Genomic DNA, 24,330 nt, shown 5'->3' on the forward strand with positions numbered 1-24,330 from the left:
TCTGATCCATTAAGTTGCATTGGACTTCAGGTTATCCAATCAGTTGAGCCGTTTGCTAGTGGTTTTGATATGATACGAGAATGATACAATGTACCTCCCTATGCAACCAGGGTCTTTTGGACTAGCCCAATGGGTGTCAATTAGTTTAGACACTTGGTGGTTAGTCTTACTAAGGATTCTAAGAATAAAAATAGAGGTTGTTACCCATAGCAAACAATGAGATCCTATCTTTCATTTCCGATGGTGCAATGAGAAATCTTAGACATAATCTGATTGGTTGCTATGGGCAACATACTCTCTTAATTTTTAGAAGCTCTAGTAATTTTAGCCCTTAGTTAAGGTTCATGGGAACTCGATGGTCCGTACCCACCATATTTAAACAAAGCCTTTTACTGGCAAAATAATAAAGCTCATTAATGCACCCTGAAGAAGGGCACTGATATCTGAACAGTCTGTCACCTTCTCAATGAAGAAGGGGACCATGCTTATAACTTTATTAGAAGTACCTGCCAATGTGGATAATTTGAGGTGTGGTGGAGTGTTACAAATAAAGTGACATGGTAGTGGTATATCATATATGGGAGCATACTGTATAATTTAGTGACTTGATCAAAGGCAGAATTACTATAGATGCAAGGGATGCAGCTGCTATGGGGGCCAGAGCTTAAGGGGCCCAATCTTTACTGTGTAAGGTATAAGTACTATATACATTTTTCACCATGAGTTGGAACTTAGGGGCCCTTGGAAACTTTTGCTATGGGGCCTACAGATATCTAGTCCACCCCTAGACATGATGGTGGTACAGTAGAAAGAAGGATAGTTGGATCACCCTTGGGCGCAGCTGCTACTAGGTATCAAACACTTGATGAGGAGACACCACTCCTCCAACAACACATCTACTACACAAAGTTTTCAAGTGGACACCCTATAGCGCTCTGAACACAAAAAATACACACAGTACTTCCCTTTTTGGAACTTATAGGACAGATGGATGAGACAGGAGATCCTGGTAATCAGTTTTTCATTGTTGGTTTTTCATGTAAAACAATGGAAACAGAGGGATCATATGATTAATGGACTGTCCATACAATAAATGGGTTGATACACCCGTGCAGATTTGATGGGATTCTGTGCAGCTGTTTTTCCTCCACCAATAAATGGGATGTATAGATGAGCGTACCAAAACTCACATCAGTTTGGACAGTCCATTAATCATATGATCCCTCTGTCACCCGGGACTCCGATCACGTGGTGCACTCACGTGACCGGCCGGGCAGGAGCTCAGACAGGGACACCGCTACAGAGAGACAGCAGCAGACCTGACGCCAGTACCTCATCGCAGGCGGGTCAGGTCACCAGGTAACCGCTGGCTCAGTCCAGTGGCTCCCACCTATATTACCTACTTGATCTAATTTATGAACAACGTGTATTATCTACACACTGCCTATTGAACTTATGCTATTCATGTCTCTAACCTGCAAACTCTACCTGTAGCGCTATATCGCCCCCTGTGAGTACTTACCTGATTACAGCTCAGTCTGCCCGATAGGTGACCACCGGTTTTTATACAAAAATGATCCGATGATTATAATCCTTAAAAACCTATACCAGTACCATGGTGAGATTATAGGATAAATGAGGATCAATCACAAAACCCTAAATAAAAACCGGTCGTCTCCCTTTCCCTAGGTGGCATAAATCTGCCCCTACCTAATCAAACACATATTTTTGCGGCGCCCCACGTACTTAGGGGAAATATTTTGAGGAACCTATTTTAGAGTATATCCAATAAACATTAAAATTTTAAAGTGTATCAAAAACAAAACTTGCAACAGTGATAGAAGAGTGCCCCCACCCAGAGTTTTCTTTTTTCTCTCTACCTCTCTTGGCAAATCTACATATTGCTTTCCTAACTCCGGGGTGCACCACTGACCATCCCACAAACAGGCACCCACTGGCGTCCAGCCACTAGGCGCTCTGGGACAAATTTATCCTATCATATAGGCATAGGTCAGTTCCTATCACTACTGCCTTATTCTCTTTGAAATCTTTACCAATACCTGTGCGGTCATACTCCCCCTATCCCAATCCCCTTTTCCCACCCAATATATTCTGTGTATAGCTGCTTATTATTTATAGAGCAATATTCCCCCATCCATTAAATGTTTTCCCAGCAAGTTTCTGATCATGTCCATTAGATATTGCAGCCACTGGGCTACTAAATATTTGACATAACTGGGAGGTTTGGTCACAAAAAAAAAAACCTTCCACTCTATACCAAATGAATATATGTATAGCTATAATTATATGGACAGGTGGCATCATCTCCAGCTCTCCTACCTAGTCAGGGCTATCCTTCTCAAAATTATATCTTTCCCGACAATTCATGCACTGTACTTTATTGCAATCCCTAAGTCTATTGCTCACTATTGAAGACCCAAAGAAAATTAACTTGTCTTTTGTAAAATGTATTTGGAATCATAAACGTCACATAATAGGCCTATTTAGGCTCCAACAATCCACATATAATGGGGAATTCATTTTCCAAACTTGACACATCACGCAGCCATGCTTGTGAGACAACTCGTGGGACCAAAGTACCAAGAAGGAACAGGAGCTGGAACAGGCAAGAGCTAACCGGGAGCACAGAGTCAGAGATCCTTACTGCATGAAGCAACCTGAAGCACTGGCAAGGTGCCTGAAGGCTGTACCCCTTTTAACAGAGGAGACTGCACCAGATTGGCTGGAGAACTGCCCTGAGCAGCGATTGGGCTCATGTAGAACCCGGACACATCCACATACTAACCAGCCTCCCAGCGCAGTGCACACCTGCTGAGCCAGACTTTACAATGATGGCTGCGACACGCCGTGAGCTGGCACCTCAACTCTGTCTCCTAGCTACCACAGTATCCTAGAACACGCCCAGCATGGAGATTGCCGAACCCAGAAACGGAGGTAAGCAAGGTCCTATTCATTGCCAGGAGATGTTGCCCAGCAACCTGAGCATTGCCATTATATGTTGCCCCAGCAAGGTCCTATTCATTGCCATTAGATGTTGCCCCAGCAAGATCTTGATCATTTTCAATAGATGTTGCCTCAGCAAGCTCCTGATCATTTCCAATAGATATTGCCACAGCAAGCTCCAGATCATTTTGAATAGATATTGCCCCAGCAAGCTCCAGATCATTTCCAATAGATGTTGCCCCAGCAAGTGCCTGATCATTGCCATAACATGTTTTCTGGTCATTTCAAATGAGCAAAGAGAAACAGGCAGTGCCGGTCCTAGCCTAAATGACGCCCTAGGCAAGATTTTGGCTGGTGCCCCCTAGCACCGCCACTAGTTCTGCCTCTGACCCTGCTCCCCTTTCCCAGCACCATCAATCCTCATCATAGCAGTCATCATTTTGGTGCTCCTACCCGCAATATTTTAAATAGAAACAGTGCACAGATTTGGTGCGCAGCCCAAACAGGGGTGTGTTCTTGCTGGGAAGGGGCATGGCCACACAATTTTACCCCCAATTCAAATTATGCCACACAGTAGTGCAACTTTATTCACATTATATCATGCGATGGTGTCCCTTATTCATGTTATATCACACTGTAGTACCACTTTACCTTATATACATTACTCATTATTCACATTATACCCTTAGAAAAAAATCTTGAGAAAATATTGTATTTTAACCACCTCCATGGCCACACTGCAACCCAGCACAAAGCAGTGTGTGCTGGGCAGAGGAGAAGAGCTGCAGCTGCTGCTGTCACTTAAGGGGAGGGGGCCCGGGGACCCCACTGGGCCCACCCATCAGACTTTGGCCTGGGTAATTTGTACCCCCTACCCCTTTTTCTCGGCACCCCTGATAATACCACACAGTAATGCCCCTTGCACATGACACACATTATTAATGTCCTTATAACCATAATGCCCCTTACACATTATGCCAACCTTTATTAATGCCCCTTACACATATGTTGCACATTATTAATGCCCTTATACACATGACACACATAATTCCCATTACACATATGTTGCACATTATTAATGCCCTTTTACACATGACACACATAATGCCTGTTATACATATGTCACACATTATTAATGCATTTATACATGACACACAGAATACCCCTTACACATATGCCGAACACTATTGCACAACCAACCCACCCGCAGACAGCACTCGCACAGCCGCTAACACTGTGACCACTGCCTCTGCTTGGATACAGATGTTTCCTCATACATCTTGCCTCAATAGGCCATGCAGCTCCTGGCCAGTTCTGCTAATGTTGGGTGCCTTTTTTGATGAAAATTTGTGTTATTTGCATTGTTATGACCAGCACACACAAGGAGCTTCCGATGTTTAAAATGATATGCAACATGCCTATATTCTGTGTGCGACTGTGGCTATACTGTAACTGCATACGGAATGCTATGTTACAGTGATTTCCATGAATACACTATTTCATATGCAGATATAGCCTCACTCGCACACACAGAATATAGGCATGCTGCATATAATTTTAATCAGCAGAAGCTGCTGATGCCCCTAGGCATTCCAAATGCCCTAGGCAATTGCCTAGTTTGCTTATGCCTAAGGCCGGCCCTGGAAACAGTTTAAGAGCTCCTAGAAGAATGTTAGGAGACTGGGAACCATAAATGTTAAAGCTGTGCATAAATTCAAATTTACCATTTTCTAATAAATTGACCTTTTACAACAATAATTTGCAGACTATATTTTAGTGGAGAAATCTTTGCAAATAATAAAAGACTTATAACACTTGTTAAAATAAAGGGGACACCGGAAAATTACACTTCCCTGCTACTACTGTTTGAACATTATTTCTAAGAGCCTGAATCTGAAATATTTCTGCATAGGACAGTATGTTATACAATGCAGAGAGTTATCAATTCTAGATCATTAAACTATTTTACCCGAGGTCCATATCCAAAAAAAGTAATGCACATTTAATCACTGGATGCTAAGGGCAAAAAGAACTTTACGATGTAATGTAGCTCCCTTCAGCAAATTTAATCAATTCACATGAAATGTGTTTAAAGAATTTTTAGAAGAACAGAAGCAGCCAATTATTGAATATTTAAAGTTAATTCAGTAATCTATACTTATACATAAATTAAGTAGGAAAATATCCTCCTCTGTTATACTACAATCATAGTATGATTAAAAACCAGTGATATCAGTACATCAATGGGCAGCAAAGTCATTGGACATTTCCAACTAGGGTGGCCAATCCCGGGATCAGGAATTACAGTGCCAAGAGCAATCTTTTTCTGCACTTCCCGGGATTTTGCCGCAAAACTGCCAGGATATCAATCCCAGGATTGGAGTATCCCATCCCGGGATTTCAGGATTAGACTGTGCATGGGCAGTCTAATGCCAGGGCAGCATCTGAGCACCTGCTGCAGTCTAGCTGCAGCAGGTTGAAATACATAGAACTGTAGACAGGACAGGTATACAGGATTTAGGAAGGAAAGTGACATACATAACATCCATCAAGGTATCTTTGGTTTTCAACCAATGTTTATTTAGGTAAAAAAAAGAAGTAATTTTAAAATATGGATACATAAATCAAAGAAATCAAAATAAAACAGTTGTACAGTAGGTGTCTGGATAGGTTTGGTGTAAACCCACCCAAATGTTTAAAGATACCTTTACATATCTGTAACATAATTTACTTGTGGGAGTCAGGTGCGTTTCTATCCACTCACTGTATCCATATTTGTCCAGTTAAGACTTTATTACACATTGCCAATTTTTACCTCACCTATATGAATGAAATATTGAGGGAATAAGAACAATTTGAGAAAAAGGATGATGCCCAGAAATTACAAAGAACAACTGCACAAGAGTTTATATGAAGGGAAGTATCTCTCCTATTTCAACCCATTCCTGTATGTCCAAAAGGGGAGCACCCAGCTTCAGGGAACCACCTTTTTTTTCTCTAAGTGCTAATTTTAGGGGTAGATCCTAGTGTACCCGGACAGGCTATCCTTATTTGAAGTGCTTTGCTATTCTTCAAATCACTATTTGGTACATAATTATAATTATGTACCATTGAAAAGTACTATCACATCCATGGACTATGGTGGCCAATCCCGGGATCAGGATCAGCGGGATCCCAAGATTTGGCCCCAAAAATGCAGTGATTTCAATCCCGGGATTGGAGTATCCAATCCCGGGATTTCGTGATTAGACTACACAGTCTAATCCTGGGCAGCGTCTGAGCACCCGCTGAAACTCTGCCTGGCTGTTCCCAATGCCCGGCCAGCGGCTTTGCGCAGCGTGGCGGTCAGAGGTCATGCTGTGCAGGCCGCGTCACTGCCGTCTGTCCACTTCCATTGTCCCCATGCACATCGCACACCAGGCAGCCCACTTTTAGAGGCACCCCAGCTCCGCTGCACATCCCTGCCTCCCACTCCGGCCACTGCACTGGTAAGTGAATGTGCAGCGCAGCTGCTTTGGGGGAGGGGGGGCAGTTTTTTTTTAAATTAGAGATGCCAATTCCGGTATCCTGGGAATCCCAGGATTGAGCATTTTTCAATCCCAATTCCCGCGATTGAAAAAATGCTCCAGGCTTGGCATCCCTACCATGGACAGAAGCTCAGAAAAAAAGCCCATCTCTGCAATGTATAAGCAGTAAAATGTTCACTCCTTCAAGAGCTGTGGCCATTCAGGACATGCGTGGTCTGCTGATCAAACATATGCAGCAGACATTACTGGAAAGTGTTTCAGATGAACCCTTTCCCAGTAATTATTGTGTTATGTACCCGATAAACTACAGTGGACTGTGAAGGTCAGGCTGCTGGGAGAGAACAATGTTGTGTATAACAAAGTTGTAGAAATTGCATGAGTTTATTTTACCAAAACATTTGTGTTGATAATGAGAAATTTGACCCTGCACAATACACAGTCACATTTCTTGTCTTCAGACATCCACTACAGTATAAGGATACTAGATTGCTCTAATGTTGGGAATGTTCATTGACCTTATCTAATCGTTTTCTTACCAAGTCCTGCTATTTATTTCTGGGTTCCTGTAGTGCCGTTTGGATGTTCTCCTATCTCTAATACACAGCCACCCCCTGTCCTGCATCTGGATTTGAGTTCTCCTAGCTAAAAATCTAATAATGTTCATCTGGACTTATTTAAATGAGTACAGAAATAAAGCATATGTGATTTTTATAAACTGTAACTGTTCTGTTATGTGCTTATACCTAAAGATGTATAAATCTGCCTACACAATGTGTGTTCGTAGTAAGTAAGCAGAGCTGGAACTTGTTCTTTCACTACCTGAAATATATCATAAAATATTTCCGGGATATGCTTTCAGTTACAGTAATCAGAAAAACATACTTATAGAGGCTATAAAATAAGACTGGCATTCAGAAAACAAGAGACTAATGAGAATGGAAATTAAATGACTTGTTTTCATTATAGCCAAACGGGCCACTGAAAATGTGATTAAATCTACATTGCATGTTGTGTATATTATTAAATAAGGGTGTATGGTGCTGGAATGAAATATAAGGATTACAATTTGTTATAAAGGAGCTCAGATTAACAAATAATTCCTTTCTTTCAAATAAATTGTACCAAAATTTAAGGAAAATAAGGGTCAAATAATGGATTTACTCTGAATATGGTACATAGTGACGTACCACATGCTATGCTCTGTTTAATGACCTTACTTGATATGCTACTATACCTGGTGGTTGGCTGTCTTTTTTATTGTTGTTGAATGAGGACTTTTTGCCACTGATGGAATGGTCATCATATTGAGAATTCTTTAAATCTCCATTAGACAAGTGCGAAAGTGATTCTTAGATGTGCGTATTGGAATCTGGATTAATATTGAAGGTAGTCACCCACTGAGTATCATCATAGCAGCCAGACTTCCTTCCTGAACAGCAGATATTACTTCAATGGCATTATTTCAATGTAGTCTTGAACATAATGCAGTAGATTTAGAAGATTTCTTGACAGGGCCACCGACAGGGGGGTCCCCTGTGTACAGCTGTCCCAGGCCCTGGCCTCTGGAAGGGCCCGGGCAGCTCATTTTGCCCAATGGCGCCATCCCCCACCTGCACACTGCCTCCCACTTAGTGGCTCCCTAGCCAGCCAGGCACGTACACCACACAGGGCAGCCCGCAGAGTGCCGAGCCCAGGACACAGAGGGGGGAGTGTGGATCAGCATCATCCGGGCACTCCCCTCTGTGTCCCAGCCTTTGCACTCTGCAGGCTGCACTGTGCAATGTGTGCAGGACAGAGGGATGCAGGAGGGTGATGCCGCGCTGCTGCCACCGCCCAGTCAGATCTTGAAAACAAAGCAGTGATAGTACTTCGCTAGGAATCCATCATGGGTATACCAGGTGCTAGAGGTACAAGATTTTTTCATAAATTAAATGAAGATGAGCAATTGGGGGGGGGGGGGGGCGGACTGAAAATTAGTCCTGGGCCCCAAAATTCCTAGCGGCAGCCCTGCTTCTTGATAATGTGCCAGAGTCCACATTAGCTTTGCCAGGATGATATTTGATGCCAAAATGAAAGTCTGCAAGCTTACCAACCCATCAATGACAGACTGAATTCAACCTATGTGACCTGATTATATTATAGATTCCAATGTGGTTGCTGTTATCATCGGTGATGTATCCTTAGATGCAGCAGCAATGCTAAAATATGTTAATGCAGCAGGAGGACACAGCATTAGATCACTCGGTGGGACAATCAGTGATCTGTGTAGATTCAGGTTACTCAGACTGGCTACGGCTACTCCATAAATGAAGCCAGGTCAGCCCCTCCCACTTCCTGTCCCCAAACCTCTGCAAGCTATCAATCAGGCTGTTTTTCTCTTTAAAAAAGTACAGATTTTGAACCTTTGGATTAATCTTTATTCTCTATATGGAAACTAGATGACCCATGTATCTGACTTCCTGTTTCAACAGTTTACATTTAGTTGCTGTTAAGTTTATGCTAAACTTTGCAGAGGTATATTATATATTCCTTGAAGGTTTTAGAGTAGCACAGTACATTTTCCAGATAAGGAGAACAGCATTCATCTTGTATTTCCTCCAAAACAATTTCCATACATCTCTGCATGCCACACGAGTTTTCATCAAGCCATATGAAATATGCATCCATTTATAAAGACCCCATGGTGCAAAAAAATCAGTGAAACACCTGGAGTCTTCTGTCATAAACCCTTCATGGTATGCGCAACCCTGATCAGCAATAAAAAAAAAATTCAGGAATTGGCACCTAAATTATTCAATCCGTCTTGAATTCAAGGCAATGGATGTCTATGTGGAACTGTTTTCTTATTTAACTCTTAAAAGTCTGTATATAACCTAAGAAAGTCGTCTTTTTTTGAACATGCACAACTGGAAAAGAAGAGGAAGATTTGTATTTCCTTATCCAATTTTCTCCAAGAGGTTCTGACAATATTAATTTTCATATTTGTAGAGAGATCTTGGAATTGAATATTAAAACTTCGGAACAGGTATATTATCCTTCAAAATAATTCTTAAAGTTAGAATCCAGTCTACTATTATGTCAGAGAAAAATATTGTTTTTGCACCATGATATGGTCTTCCTCGTTCACTAAAGTTGAATGAGACAGAGTGGAAAACTAGATTGCCCCAGTGGTTCTTATCTGCTATCAAATTCTATACTTCATAATATGTAGGTTACTAGCTACTATTCTTCACTTTCCTGAACTATTGGAAACACTTCTAAACATAGAAAATACATCATCAATTAGTTAAACACTTCCTCACCCAACAGTTATTTATTTATTTACAGTTCCTCATATAGCGTAGCAGATTCCGTTGCGCTTTACAATTGTAGACAGTTATAGAACAAACTGGATAACAACAGACAGACTTGGAGGTAAGAGGGCCCTGCTCCAAGCTTACAATCATGAATTCATATGATTTTAGAATACCCAGCTAGCAATTCAATGGAAACAAATCTAGTCCATCTGGATCCTGACCCAGTTGGCTCAATCAACATTATACCCCTCTCTGGCTAACATAAAATAAAACAAATGACTATTTTACTTTGATCTCTTGATATAACATCTTTCTTTCCTTATTTTACAACACAATTTTATTATCTAGAGCAGTGGTTCCCAACCTTTTTTCTCTCCCGTACCCCTTGATTAGGCTTTTCATTTATAAGTACCCCTCCTCTCAATTTGAAATTTCCACAGTACTTATGAGTGGAAGTGAGCGGTATGCGTGTCCTAATATTAAGGAGTAGCCGTGGACTAGTATATGGTCAGAAATCAGGTCCGTCTTTGTCTGGCCGCTGGCTGTGTATTGTCTCCAGAGTTCCCGCTAACGCCTGTAGGATTAATGCTTCTTCCACCAATGTTAATGTGGGGCAGATGTTCACAGGTAGCTCTCAGTGAATTGCTGGTTGGGCAAAAGCACGAGTAGACGCTGATGATGCTGCAGATGGAACTGGAAATGATACAATGTGGTAGACTTCTTTTGCCATTGGGAGACTTTTTCTTCTTCCACCATTACCAATGTTATTTCTAAGTACCCCCAACTGGTCTGCAGAGTACCCCCAGGGGTACTAGTACATCAGGTTGGGAACCACTGATCTAGAGTCACAGAGTTTACCATAGTATTCTCTAGTTGCATTTATTACTTTGGCTAGTAGTGCACTCAGGGCAATGCCACAATCAATAGTTTGTTTACACTGACCCCTTATTAGTTTTTCTATGCTGTCGAACCCCAACACTCATGAGAAACATAAATATGTGCCTGAATAGATAAAGCACTATTATTGGGACTCTGGGTTTCTACAATGACTTGATCACACCAATAAAATAGTATATGTGTGCCACCTGCTGTCAAATTAGGTAGATTCTCAAATCACAATACTTTTGTTTAATTCAATAGTTTTATTGATTTTTGCATATTGAAAAAGACAAGCATAGTATCAGTCGGGACATATAAAGGACTGCATGTTCTATGACATCAGATAATAAAGAGACATAGGATCGTGTATATCTGGGAGGGTACATATATCATAGTTCAGGAAAAACAAAGTGCCAGTTGTAACACAAATGTCAATGCATAAATACCCGAAGGCACCATTCGGTTATAACCATATAACAGGCATTACGGAGTATATACTAAGGTAGTAGACATAGAAAAAGGTAAATACCCACCCATATAATTTAGAACATAAAAGTTATATAGCAAACAACAAACAGACCAAATATATATATATATATATATATACCCAGCTACCAAAAATAAAATAACTCCGTAGCCACCCACCCTGTATGACCTAACTCAGGCATACCTGGATCCCTGTAAAGTTTCACCCCTACCCCACTAGCTAAACTATCTAACTACACCCACCCCCTACAAGGAAAAGGGCAAAGAACTAATGACGCAAGCCCGGTGAACCCCAGCTCTCCCACAGCAAACAAATATAGAAAACCTTCTGGCTAGAATGTCGGTTATCATGTATACATGTAACTTAAGAGCAATCGCACTACCCTTATATCTCCGCCCTAATAAAGGAAAATAGAAAATGTGACTGACGGGCCCATTAACCTATCATCCTTTAACCAAGCTAGTCCTTACTTTTCTAATGTGAACATACAAAGAGAAGTTACATGTAGAAAAAGGTTTATTATAGCAGAGATCACATTGCAATCATACAAGGGAGATAAAAAAAAAACAGGATATAGAAAAATAATGCAATAAAATACAAAACAGGGCAAGAGAGGCATCTCAAATGGCAATATGACTTGGATCTTGGATCACTAGTACGGACACGTCTCAAGATCCAGGAATGACAGATAGGAACAAATGGTCATGACCCACATTATACAGAGATAGCCAGGATATGCAATCCAATTGTGTGACAAGCAAAAATCACGCACGAGGAGCAGATCAAGAGTGTGTGGGTGAACCACAGCATCAACGAGGCATTCAGGTGAAAAAAAGGTGAGGGTCCACAGGTTTGGACAAGACCACAGAAATATATAAGTCCAGGGTATTAACAAATAAAGGAACCACAGGTACTGTGTAAGCATCTGGAATGAGCATAGCCCCCTCAGCACCACTGTCACGCTTTAAAAGTAGAACAACAAGTTTGAAAGTTCTCTTCGTGGGGTCACGGTCCTCTTCTCCGTCTCAATGACAAGATTCAGTATCCACCACATAAACGAGTGGTCCCTCCTCTGTAATCTCACTCAAGGGGTATAGTGAGAATACTAGGCTGACACAGCCTGGCTGACTATTGAAAGCTGACTATTGATATTTTGTCAGTTTTTAAAGTAGGAAGATTTTTAAGTAGGGAGAAAAAGTTACATAGATTAAAGATTGGACTTATTCTGGAACGACTGTGATGTAACGCCTGTCTTCTTCTTATTCATCTCATTACAGGTATTTAACCTTACATGCCATTGCCAGTATTGAGTCACCATCACTCTGCCTGCATATTGCATTCTTATAGGTATTTAACCTTACATGCCATTGCCAGTATTGAGTCACCATCACTCTGCCTGCATATTGCATTCTTATAGGTATTTAACCTTACATGCCATTGCCAGTATTGAGTCACCATCACTCTGCCTGCATATTGCATTCTTATAGGTATTTGTGCAATTGTATTAAGAATTAAAGTGAGTTTGAATGTATTAGTGGCTGGGATGGTATGTAACCTCTTACCATTTGTTTATCTTAGTTTTATTGCTAGTGGGAGAGGGGCTCTGGCTGGGTGGGGTCTTAATCAATTAACTTAGAAACAGCATTTAGTATTTAGTGAGAATACTAGGCTGACACAGCCTGGCTGACTATTGAAAGCTGACTATTGATATTTTGTCAGTTTTTAAAGTAGGAAGATTTTTAAGTAGGGAGAAAAAGTTACATAGATTAAAGATTGGACTTATTCTGGAACGACTGTGATGTAACGCCTGTCTTCTTCTTATTCATCTCATTACAGGTATTTAACCTTACATGCCATTGCCAGTATTGAGTCACCATCACTCTGCCTGCATATTGCATTCTTATAGGTATTTAACCTTACATGCCATTGCCAGTATTGAGTCACCATCACTCTGCCTGCATATTGCATTCTTATAGGTATTTAACCTTACATGCCATTGCCAGTATTGAGTCACCATCACTCTGCCTGCATATTGCATTCTTATAGGTATTTGTGCAATTGTATTAAGAATTAAAGTGAGTTTGAATGTATTAGTGGCTGGGATGGTATGTAACCTCTTACCATTTGTTTATCTTAGTTTTATTGCTAGTGGGAGAGGGGCTCTGGCTGGGTGGGGTCTTAATCAATTAACTTAGAAACAGCATTTAGTATTTAGTGAGAATACTAGGCTGACACAGCCTGGCTGACTATTGAAAGCTGACTATTGATATTTTGTCAGTTTTTAAAGTAGGAAGATTTTTAAGTAGGGAGAAAAAGTTACATAGATTAAAGATTGGACTTATTCTGGAACGACTGTGATGTAACGCCTGTCTTCTTCTTATTCATCTCATTACAGGTATTTAACCTTACATGCCATTGCCAGTATTGAGTCACCATCACTCTGCCTGCATATTGCATTCTTATAGGTATTTAACCTTACATGCCATTGCCAGTATTGAGTCACCATCACTCTGCCTGCATATTGCATTCTTATAGGTATTTAACCTTACATGCCATTGCCAGTATTGAGTCACCATCACTCTGCCTGCATATTGCATTCTTATAGGTATTTGTGCAATTGTATTAAGAATTAAAGTGAGTTTGAATGTATTAGTGGCTGGGATGGTATGTAACCTCTTACCATTTGTTTATCTTAGTTTTATTGCTAGTGGGAGAGGGGCTCTGGCTGGGTGGGGTCTTAATCAATTAACTTAGAAACAGCATTTAGTATTTAGTGAGAATACTAGGCTGACACAGCCTGGCTGACTATTGAAAGCTGACTATTGATATTTTGTCAGTTTTTAAAGTAGGAAGATTTTTAAGTAGGGAGAAAAAGTTACATAGATTAAAGATTGGACTTATTCTGGACTTAAACTGGACAGAAACTGCCAACCAACTTAACATCTTGATATCAAAGTGATTCAGAAAAACAGAAACTACAGCAACTCAGAAAACCAAAGGACTGCTTTGAGTGAGCTCACTTCATACTCACAACATACTACTCCTGGGTATCTGACTGTTCATCCAGCTTATCACCATTTCTGCAACTGCTAAAACTTTGAATATCACTGTTAATGCTGGTATTTGCACTGTCTGTACCTCTAATGACTTCACCTCTCCTGCTCTTCCATTGATAATAGGTGTCCCCCAAAATTTTATTCTTGGTCCTCTTCTTCTCTATCTCTTTATGTCCTCTCTGGGTGAACTTATTTGCTCACTTAACTTCCACTATCACCTCTATGCTGATAATACTAAAATCTACCGCTCCTTTTCTGATCTCTCTCCTTCCATCCTCACTCATATCTCCTACTGTCACTCTGCTATCTACTCCTGGATGACCCAGCGCTTTTTTAGACTTAAAATATCAAAGACTAAGCTGACCTCTTCCCACCCTCCAGCATAAAACCTGACCATCTCTCATCCTAATTTACTGTTTATGCCCACTTCTTTCCCTTCTGTGTCACCCCGTCTGTCTAACCCTCCCCTTTTAGAATGTAAGCTCTCACGGGCAGGGCCCTCTCTCCTCTTGTGCCTTTCTTAGAATATATAAACCTCTGCCACCCTGATGATTGCTTCAGTGTCCTGTCCCCTGATGCAACTATCCATATTAACCATGTACTTGTCCTAAACTGTCTTGTACTGTAATTTGATATGTGTTTTTGTTCCTAATTATGCTTTGTAAAGCGCTGCGGAATTTGTGTGCGCTATATAAGAAACTGTTAATAAATAAATAAATAAATAATAGTGGTGGTTCCCGGTTCCCAAAAGAAGAATTAAATTGCATATAGTGTAATACAGTTTTAATGCAATCAAACAAACATGATCAGACAGATGCTTTAAAAGTGTATTCGAGAGAGAAAGGATCTTCCTCTGGGGATCAGCAATATTCCCTGACCTGGCGGTGGCTAGCACACTGCCAAGCGAAAAGATGGCCATGATAGCGTGGGACCTATATCGAGTCCAGATCTCACAAGATCCGATGGCGGATGATTACGTTTTGCTTCGTTCTGAGACCCTAGCCTGGCAGGAATATCTGAAAAGTGCTCAGTTTATACTCGGATTGGGGGTGTCCAATGTAGTTCGGATTTTGGATTTTGTTCTAATGCTTTTTTTCTGTATAATAATCATGTCTCCTGAATATATTGTTTCCAGTGAGGGGTAAACTTTAAAAATCATTGAACGTTATTTAATAAAAGACAAAAGCCTGCAGCTTATTTATCCTACCCAAGTGTGTGTGAACTGTGAAAACATGTATGTTAGAATATTTAGACTGTAAGCTTCTATGGGGCAGGGAAATATATGAGGGACATATATTATTTGTACATCATGGTGTCAGAATGGGTATTTACGATTACGCAATTCATCACTTTTATTATAGTTGAAGAGTACACTTTCAATAATCCTGCTGTTTTAGCGCAAAGTCACCCCACTAATAGGACAGGTGCAATGAGATGTTTATGCGACACCGCATGTATTTGTGTCTGTGTGTGTGTTTTAGAGTGTTGGTGTGTTAGTAGATTTAGAATGTAAGCTCCTATGGGGCAGGGACTGATATGGATGACTGGTGTTGTCTGTACTGCACTGTGTTTATGTGTGGTACATTAGCTAGAAACAGTACTAATAAATATGCATTTATGTCATGAACATATTATCGCGCCTCTATCTTCTTTTTTCAGGTGGACCTTCTCCACGAACGAATGGTGATGTCAACAGCCAAGCAAGCTACATCTCTGGGCTTCTGTGAGGTCATCTTCACTACACCATGGGCCTTATTCTGGTTGGTGCGGCCGGCCCGTACGCGTACGTTCCGGGTTTTTTAATGATCTGCGCATGCGTACCATCTCCAAAGCGCAGGCGCGAACACTCCACAACGCTTACGGACGGGCCTCTCTGTGCGAAAAAACCTGTACGCGAGAGTACGGGCATTGGGGGCGGCATAGGGGCGTGATGAGGGGAGCGGCCGAAATAATGAGGGAAAATGGGCGTAAATATGGGCGTACACGGGGGTGTGCACCAAAAATGAACGGTGCTACTACCGCACGATCGGGTAAAGCACCGTTCATTTCAGACACAAAACAGGCGACCGCCAACCGCCACCTCAGACCACCCCTACAGATACCGCATGCCAGCGTGCGCCTGGGTTTGCTAATTTACGCTGATTACTACTCAAACACATACACCTGAATGTAATAAGCAATGCTGCAGTCTATTAAGTCCAAACCATGATTTCACTACCTGCAAGCCTACACACAGCACTCAAACACATTGGAAGCTTATCTTTCTATACTTCTCGACATTTAAAGGTTTGTTTAATTTAAGGTAAGAATCTTTTTAAGACCTGCTTATATATGCTAAGGTAGGTATTTGTTAAACAGTTATACACATTCACTACGTGCTTTCATAGACTTTACACAGTACCACACTCAATCTACACAAGTTGACATGTGTCAACGTGTTCACTCTAATACAAACATAGGTTTTGTATTTATGATACAATAACATAAACCACATCTAACACCTACAAAGGATGTTTCAGCAATGTTTTAAGCCCATGCCCACTATTTTGCACACAATCTTTGTATAGTACCCAAAATACAGACCTGTAACACTATCTGATCTGCTATGAATTGGATTTTACTACACTCTGGATGTAAGATGCCACCAATCACATTATTGCACTCACATCTCTCTAACAAAGGATTCCTACATCTGCTTATGACACTGTAAAATCATATATATGTACAAAGTTAAACATGTTTGTCCACAAGCAATTTTATCATGTTTGGCCGATTCACACATCTTTTTTTAGGGAGGACACATATGCATTCCTACACAAATGTCCCTTTTGACCCTTGTTTGTCTACCTCACCCACTCCATGAGGAAAGCATTGTTCTGGACCTGCTTTTACCTACTAATGTAGGAGCTACCTCACCTGCACACAAACTGCTTTCTCACCTATTAAGTTGCTCTGCACATGTGCTGACACAAACTAATTAGCAGGGAAAAGTTGGATAGGAACATGTGAATGGCCATGGAGAGGGTTACACATGGGAAACTTCTACCACACTTCAAGAAATGCTCAAAAATACCCTGGTCAGTAAGTACACATAAATGTAGTATTTGTTTCACACAAGAAATTACACATACAACAATTATGTTTTAATTGGTCAAATAAATTTATTTGCTGTTCAGCATCACAGCTTATTTGACACTTTAATGTCATAAATCAAATAAACAAATAAAATATACACAAAAATAAAAAAAAAAAAAAGAACAAGAGGTTGCATATCTCCAAACATGTGTTACCCTGCAAATGCAATGGTGAAAGAAATGGGGACACCAGAATACGTACTGCAACAACCAGGGTGAATACTAAGCAAGATACACACCACCAAAAATTGATCCTGCATTTGTAGAGGTCAAAATAAGAACTTTAATGCCCATGGCACGAAAATGGATCGATGGCCAACTCAGGAAGTGGATGTCCAGTGCAATTTAAACATTTGGGGTCCAACCACAGAGGAAGTGAACCAGGTCTCATTATTTGGGCCCTTTTTTCCCCTTTTTAGATGGGGCCTTGGGGACAGGGGCCTTTGGCTCAGATGGCTTGCGGCGTCTTCCCCTACTGGACACAGGAGGGTCAGCAGAGGTGGAAGGTTGGGGAGCAGCTTGGGGTGGGCCAGCAGATGGGGGATTGTCCCTTAGGGACCTGGCGGTGGTCAGCAGCTCCGCAAGAATTTCATTCTGGCGGCTGAGGTGTTGGCCAATGCTTTGCATGCCAGCCGCCAGAGTGTCATTCATGCGGTTGAAGGCCTCACACTGCTGCCTGGTTGTGGCCTTCCAATCCGCCAGAGATTCCCCAACCTGCTGCTGACGGACCGCAGCATCCACCCCTTGCTTCTCGATCCACTCCAGCATCACCATCACGCTGGCATCCCATGTGTCCTGTGGCTGGGGGTGTCGTCTTGGTGGAGGCTGGACCACTTGCTCCACCTGTGGCTCTGCAGAGGAAGATGCTGCCGGTTCATCCTGTGTTTCTGCTTCTTCTAGGATAATAATTGAAAACAATGTCACCATCACATACGCACTAAAAAATATCTTTCAAAATACAATGCATTACTGTGACTTACCATCAAAAGCAGCAGCAAAGATCTCCGCCGGGAGCTCACTATCCATATTGGATATCCCCCTGACCTCGGCCACATCAATGACATCCAAGGCGTCCTGCTCCAGGGGGGTATACTCCAAATTATCTGGCATAGGCCCCCTCCCGGTGGACATGCTGTGGTTGTACCGGTCAGTCATCTTCCTCTTCAGTGTCGTTTTGAAGTCTGTCCACCTACAAGTTTAAAAATACAAATATCACCATGAGATATGACCACCACTGTGCTAGTGAACATCATGACTACGTGACATTTCCTAGTGTGGGTGATCTTATGTTTTTTAGCCATATGTGTCCCACACACACATTAATGTCTCCATTAGGAGGCATTTCAGTGTCTCATCTCATTCATTAGGCCACTAAATGCACATACATAGATCACTATGCAGAAATGACATCATCCATGGCCAAATTATGCACCTCCACCTGTTGTGAAACTACACATTCCACCATAGCTTGACAGTGTGGTTATTATGGAGTAATGTAACTATGGGATGGCATACTGGGATGTGTAGTTTCTCACCAGCTACATGTGCACAGTTTGGTCATTCTTGTTTCAGTAGCATCATATGGAACATGTTACAACAACTCTTTCAAAAACACACTTTCTCTTGTCCCATCACATACTTCACATGAGCAGAACTGTGCCCATAACCTCACATCACACCAATGGTGCATGTTTCATATATAAATGTGGGTTATTAGACATGGTTGTGTTCACATGTGACATTGAAGTGTAGCACTATCTACAAACACACCTTTCTATTATTCTCAAAACATACATGTAACATATGTACACACATATGACATTATCAGGGGGACAAACACACTTGCCTTTTCTTCACCGCTAGCCAATCTCTGACCACTGGTGACACCTGGTTCACTTCCTCTGTGATCTTGTCCCAAAGGTTTCTCCTTGCACTGGCACTCGGCTTCCTGGTTACCAATTCGATCCATTTGCGTGCCCTGGGCACTAAAATTCTCAATTCGGCCTCTACAAATGCAGGGTTTCTCTTTTTGGTGATGGTATCCTGCTCAGTACTCACCCTAGATGTTGCAGCTCGTTTTCTGGTGGCCCCAGTTCTCTCACCATGCACCTGCTGGGTCACACCTGTTTGGAGAGATGCAACCTCTTGTTCTGGCTGGTTGCTTGGCCCTTGTGGAGCTGGTGGAGTTTGAACAGGGCCTGTTAGTGAGGGGCCCGCTTGGTCTTGCAGGCTACTTCTCTCTTGGGCCCTCCTTCTCCGCTCCTGTTCCCTCTTCTGCAAAGCTTCAAGCAGGGATTCTGCTGTAGCTCTCTGTAGAGCGTCCTCAGCTGCGGAATCATCTGAGCTAGACATGTTTGCAGCAATTCTGGCCTGCATCTGACTGAATATTTATATGGTAATCTCCCGCCATGAACAAGGGGGCGTATATTTTTCCCCGCAATGTAGTTGCTAATTTACGCCGATATTTCCCGGCGATAATTCCCGCTTAAATTACGCAGGTCTCAACGCACCTGATCATTCACCTGTATATGCACATACACAGGTTGTGGAGCATTGTGTGCTACATCGTGAAATGTGTGCACCTGTCATTCCAATGATGAGTGTTGTCAGCTGGTATCTGTTGGAGTTCGTGTATGCTTTCTGAGTCACATTTCAAAACATCACGTTATAATGCTTTCCTTACATATGTAATGAGTATGAAATTGTCATACACCAACATGTTGCATTGTGCCTTTTTTAGCAGCGTATTTATTAGTAGACGGTTGCGTGTATTATTTTCAGCACACTGTATATACAGTACGTCTCTCTATACATTGAAAGCATGCTGTTGGTTATGGTGTGTGTATATCAGAACGGTCAGCGTAAGTTTCTATTTGCATCCAGTTTGTTAATGTAAGAAGGATTAATAAAGTTAATACTAAACAAACAATTTTTTAGACCAATCAGCAAGCACCAAAAGTGATATATGTACCTGCAATTAATAACTGCGCCATTGCCAATATGACTTCAACCAGGGCTAGCGCGTTTTCTACCCAGGAGCTGGTGGCCTTGGTTGAGGTCATGGACCAGCGCCTGGGGCCCAGGGGCCCATATGTGTCCAACATGGACAAGCGGCGGGCATATAATGCTGCCCGCCTCCTAATATACACCCGGACCGGCGTACAGAGAAGCCTGGCCCAAGTCGAGCGGCGCTGGTCTGACCTGCGCCGGCGCCAGCCAGTGATGCTGAGTTCCATTCGCCGCTATATTGCCCGATGTAAGTTTTTATTAACTAGTATGTCTGCGTTTTTTTTTCAATGATTTCTGTACTTTTTATAAATACAGTATGTGCCTATGCACATCCTTGCTGGCGGGTCGCCAGAACGTACGCGCTGGCGACCCGCCAGCAGCCTCGCCAGCGAGGAGACTGAGACACGCGTGCGTCTCACGCGCACGCGCGTCTCAGTCTCCGTCGCTAGCGTGGTGGAAACCCTGTCCGTCTCCGCCTCAGGGAGACGGACGGGGTTAGGGGGGGGTTAGGGGGGATGCGGGCAGGCGGCGGGGACCCCGGGTTACCGCCGGCAAGCCGGCGGGGACCCGGGGAAACGTATGGAAGCGCCGTCGGAAGGGGGCGCGCGCGCCTCTCGTGCGCGCGCGTCCCCTTCTCACGATCGCCATGGCGCTGGCGGGGGATGGCGGCTGGCGACGCCAGCGCCATCCCCTGCCAAGATGGGAACAGACCCATCTGTATGTTCATGAGTATGTGGGTGTATAGGGTGTGTATAGGGGGTGTATATGGGTGTATAGGGGGTGTATAATAAAATACCAGAACCTACCAAATCAGCAATGGATATCTATACCAGGTTGAACTAGATGGACGCAAGTCTTTTTTCAGCCTTACCTACTATGTAACTATGTAACTATATGTATAGGGGGTGTATAGGGGGTGTATATGGGTGTATATGGGGTGTATAGGGGTGTATGGGGGGTGTATAGGGGATGTATAGGGGGTGTATATGGGTGTATATGGGTGTATAGGGGGTGTATATGGGGTGTATAGGGGGGGGTATAAGTAGTCGCTCTGTTTTTGGGTGTAGCATAGTAATTAGTTTGCATGATAAATGTCTGAAATATAACAGCAATGATAATTTGTAAGGTTATGAGCATGACTAATGTGAATTTTTCTTTCCCCCATTTTTATGAAACCCAACCTTCGATTTCTATGCCATCAACATGAAAATTTCAGCACGGGCAAGGGCACGCATGGAAGCCCGGGAGGAGGCAGCCCGGGAGCAGGCAGCCCAGGAGGAGGAAGAGGAGGAGGAAGAGGAGGAGGAAGAGGAGGAGACTATGGGTCCTGCTGGTGACCACCAAATTTCTACATCCCCTTCCACCAGCCACTCCCCTACCCCCACCCCCTCCCCTACCCCCACCCACACCCCTACCCCCACCCCCTCCCCTACCCCCACCCACACCCCTACCCCCACCCCCTCCCCTCGCCACCCCATTTCCAACCCCCCTACACCTCTCCACCACCCACCCCCAAACCTCTCCAATCCCCACTCCAACCCACTACCAGTATCCCAAGTCCTATCCCATCCCCCTTGCTCCTGACCCCCCCAACCACCGGACACCCAACCAGCGGCGAGCAGGATGGCTCAACTAGCCGTAAGTAAATAATGTGTCTAATGTTTACCTACACATTTCTACACATAAACAATCACAACAACCACATATGTGTATCCAACATCAACATTAGTTGCAACATATCACTGCAGGGCGACCATGAGGTGTGGCCTGTCCTTCTCCAGGAACAAGGGTCCCCTTGGTGGTTTTTTGGAGTGTGGCCATGCCTCACCCCTTGAATAATTGACATAACAGTACATCCAATGAGATATCCGACATTAGTGGTAGTTATGTGGGTCCAGGTGTTGGGTAACTCCACTTCCCAGCATGATGTGCAACATTAATTTATAGATTGTTTTGTTCATAGTGTGTGAGGCCATGCGGATGCATGCTTTACAAACATAGCTTTAGGCCTATAATTTGTACCACAATGTCCTAAATTTAAAATAGTAAGGAGTGCGTAAGCCGCAACAATGTCATAACCCTTAAATAGCACAGCCTAATTGTGAGGTTAGAGGTGAGTCCCCCAAAACCAAACTACCAATTGGGATACAGCATACATTCATCCAATAAGGAGTAATTTTTATATTTTTATGTAATATGTACAGTATGTGTGTGTCAACTGAATAGTATTTTGGACCATGTTTACAGCATACCCATCTTCAATGTAGTGGAAAAATGTATGTGGCCTTCACACTTAACTCACAAATTCATATTATGTTACAATGCAATAAACATTTATGTATATGATATATTAATTATAATGTGTTTTTCCCCTTCACTACAGACACTGAACAGCACCAGGAGGAGGTGGCCAATATCATGAGGGAAATATTCCTTACTTTATTTTATTTACATATTCTTTTTGTACGTCTGGAGGCCCTCATGTAATTTTTTTTTATCCCCCCCCCCTTATTATGTTTGTTCTAAATAAAAGTTTTTGGAAAGTTAGAAGTTGCCTGTGTTTTTAATCATAAATATGTGAGAGGGTTTGTAAGGGCAGGTACATATAGATGTGTCATGTAAGTTATATTGGTAATTTGAGGTGAGGGGTAATGAATGATGTGTGAATGTGTGTGTTTTGGGGTGAAATAACACATAGTGAAAAGGCATGATTTTTTATTGTTGTTAGATGAAAACATCACACATAACATCAGGGTAGGTATACATGTTAAAAAAATCAGATAAACTAATTAGGGACATAATTTAGTACATACACACAAACACCAACATAAATTTATTTACAAGTAAAAGCAATGTGGGGACACATAGATAGTGATTAAAATGCCACATTAGAACATAACAAATATACATGTAATGAGGGTTAAAATGTTGTTTTATTAGGGTCTTTATTAAGGTAGACAATTGAGTTAATAGAAAACAATAATTGAATAACAATTAGAATAATTAATTAATTGTCTGAATTCTAGTTGAAAGGCAAGATTTGCAGGTCCATATATGTGAAGGGTATGCCAGCGTGCACGGACGTACGCTCACTCTCACGAGCGGTGACATAAGCTGAGTTTTCTATTGAAAACAATAGGGACCCGTCCGTGCAAGCTAGCGTACGCTCAGATAGCCGCAAGAAGTCGGCGGGAAGACGGACGAGAGACGTCCGTAAACGGTGGCGTACGCTCTGTTGTACGCCAGTTGTCGGAGTCTAAGGGGTGAGCCGTCCGTGTACGTTAGCGTACGCTCAATTGTACGCCACTCCCCTTCGACGTTGTTTCTGGCCGTACGTATGCGGCTGATTTGTGGGTGGACTTAACCTCAACGGCCGCGTACGGAGAGCGTACGTCAATATGGAACGTACGCACGTTTGGCCGCACCGATCAGAATAACCTCCCATATCTGGAAGATAGAATGGTAGGAGCAGCTGACCTACAACAGGTAATGAGGCGCGATGATATATTCTTGGCATACATGGATATTTAGTAAATATTTATGTTTTCTATAGACCCTCTTCCTAACCGTATTTTTATTGCATGATGAATTTAGGCCCTCATACTATTTAGTGCGGACAGTGACCCAGATCAGGGCTGAAATCTGAGCAGGAGATATCAGTGATATCTCCTGCATTGCATTTCTATTGAATGGCAACAAGACTTAAATTCCACAAAAGTAGATGAAAATAATTTTTATTTGAAAAGAAAAGAATGTCACTTGTGTAGTGCACTTCAGAAGAGAAAAGATTTAAAATGTAACTTTTAATGACATTATTCAATAAAATGTTGCGAAATATTGACTAAAAATAAAACACATAAGACACAGACAGTGTAGAAAAAAAGGATACTAAGGGCCTTATTTTGGTTCATTCTTTCTGACAAAATCCTTCTTAGATGGGCAAAACCATGTGCACTGCAGGTGGGGCAGATGTAACAT

This window comes from Crinia signifera, chromosome 4 (genome assembly GCF_055691185.1).
Source record: "Crinia signifera chromosome 4, ASM5569118v1, whole genome shotgun sequence".
Taxonomy (NCBI): domain Eukaryota; kingdom Metazoa; phylum Chordata; class Amphibia; order Anura; family Myobatrachidae; genus Crinia; species Crinia signifera.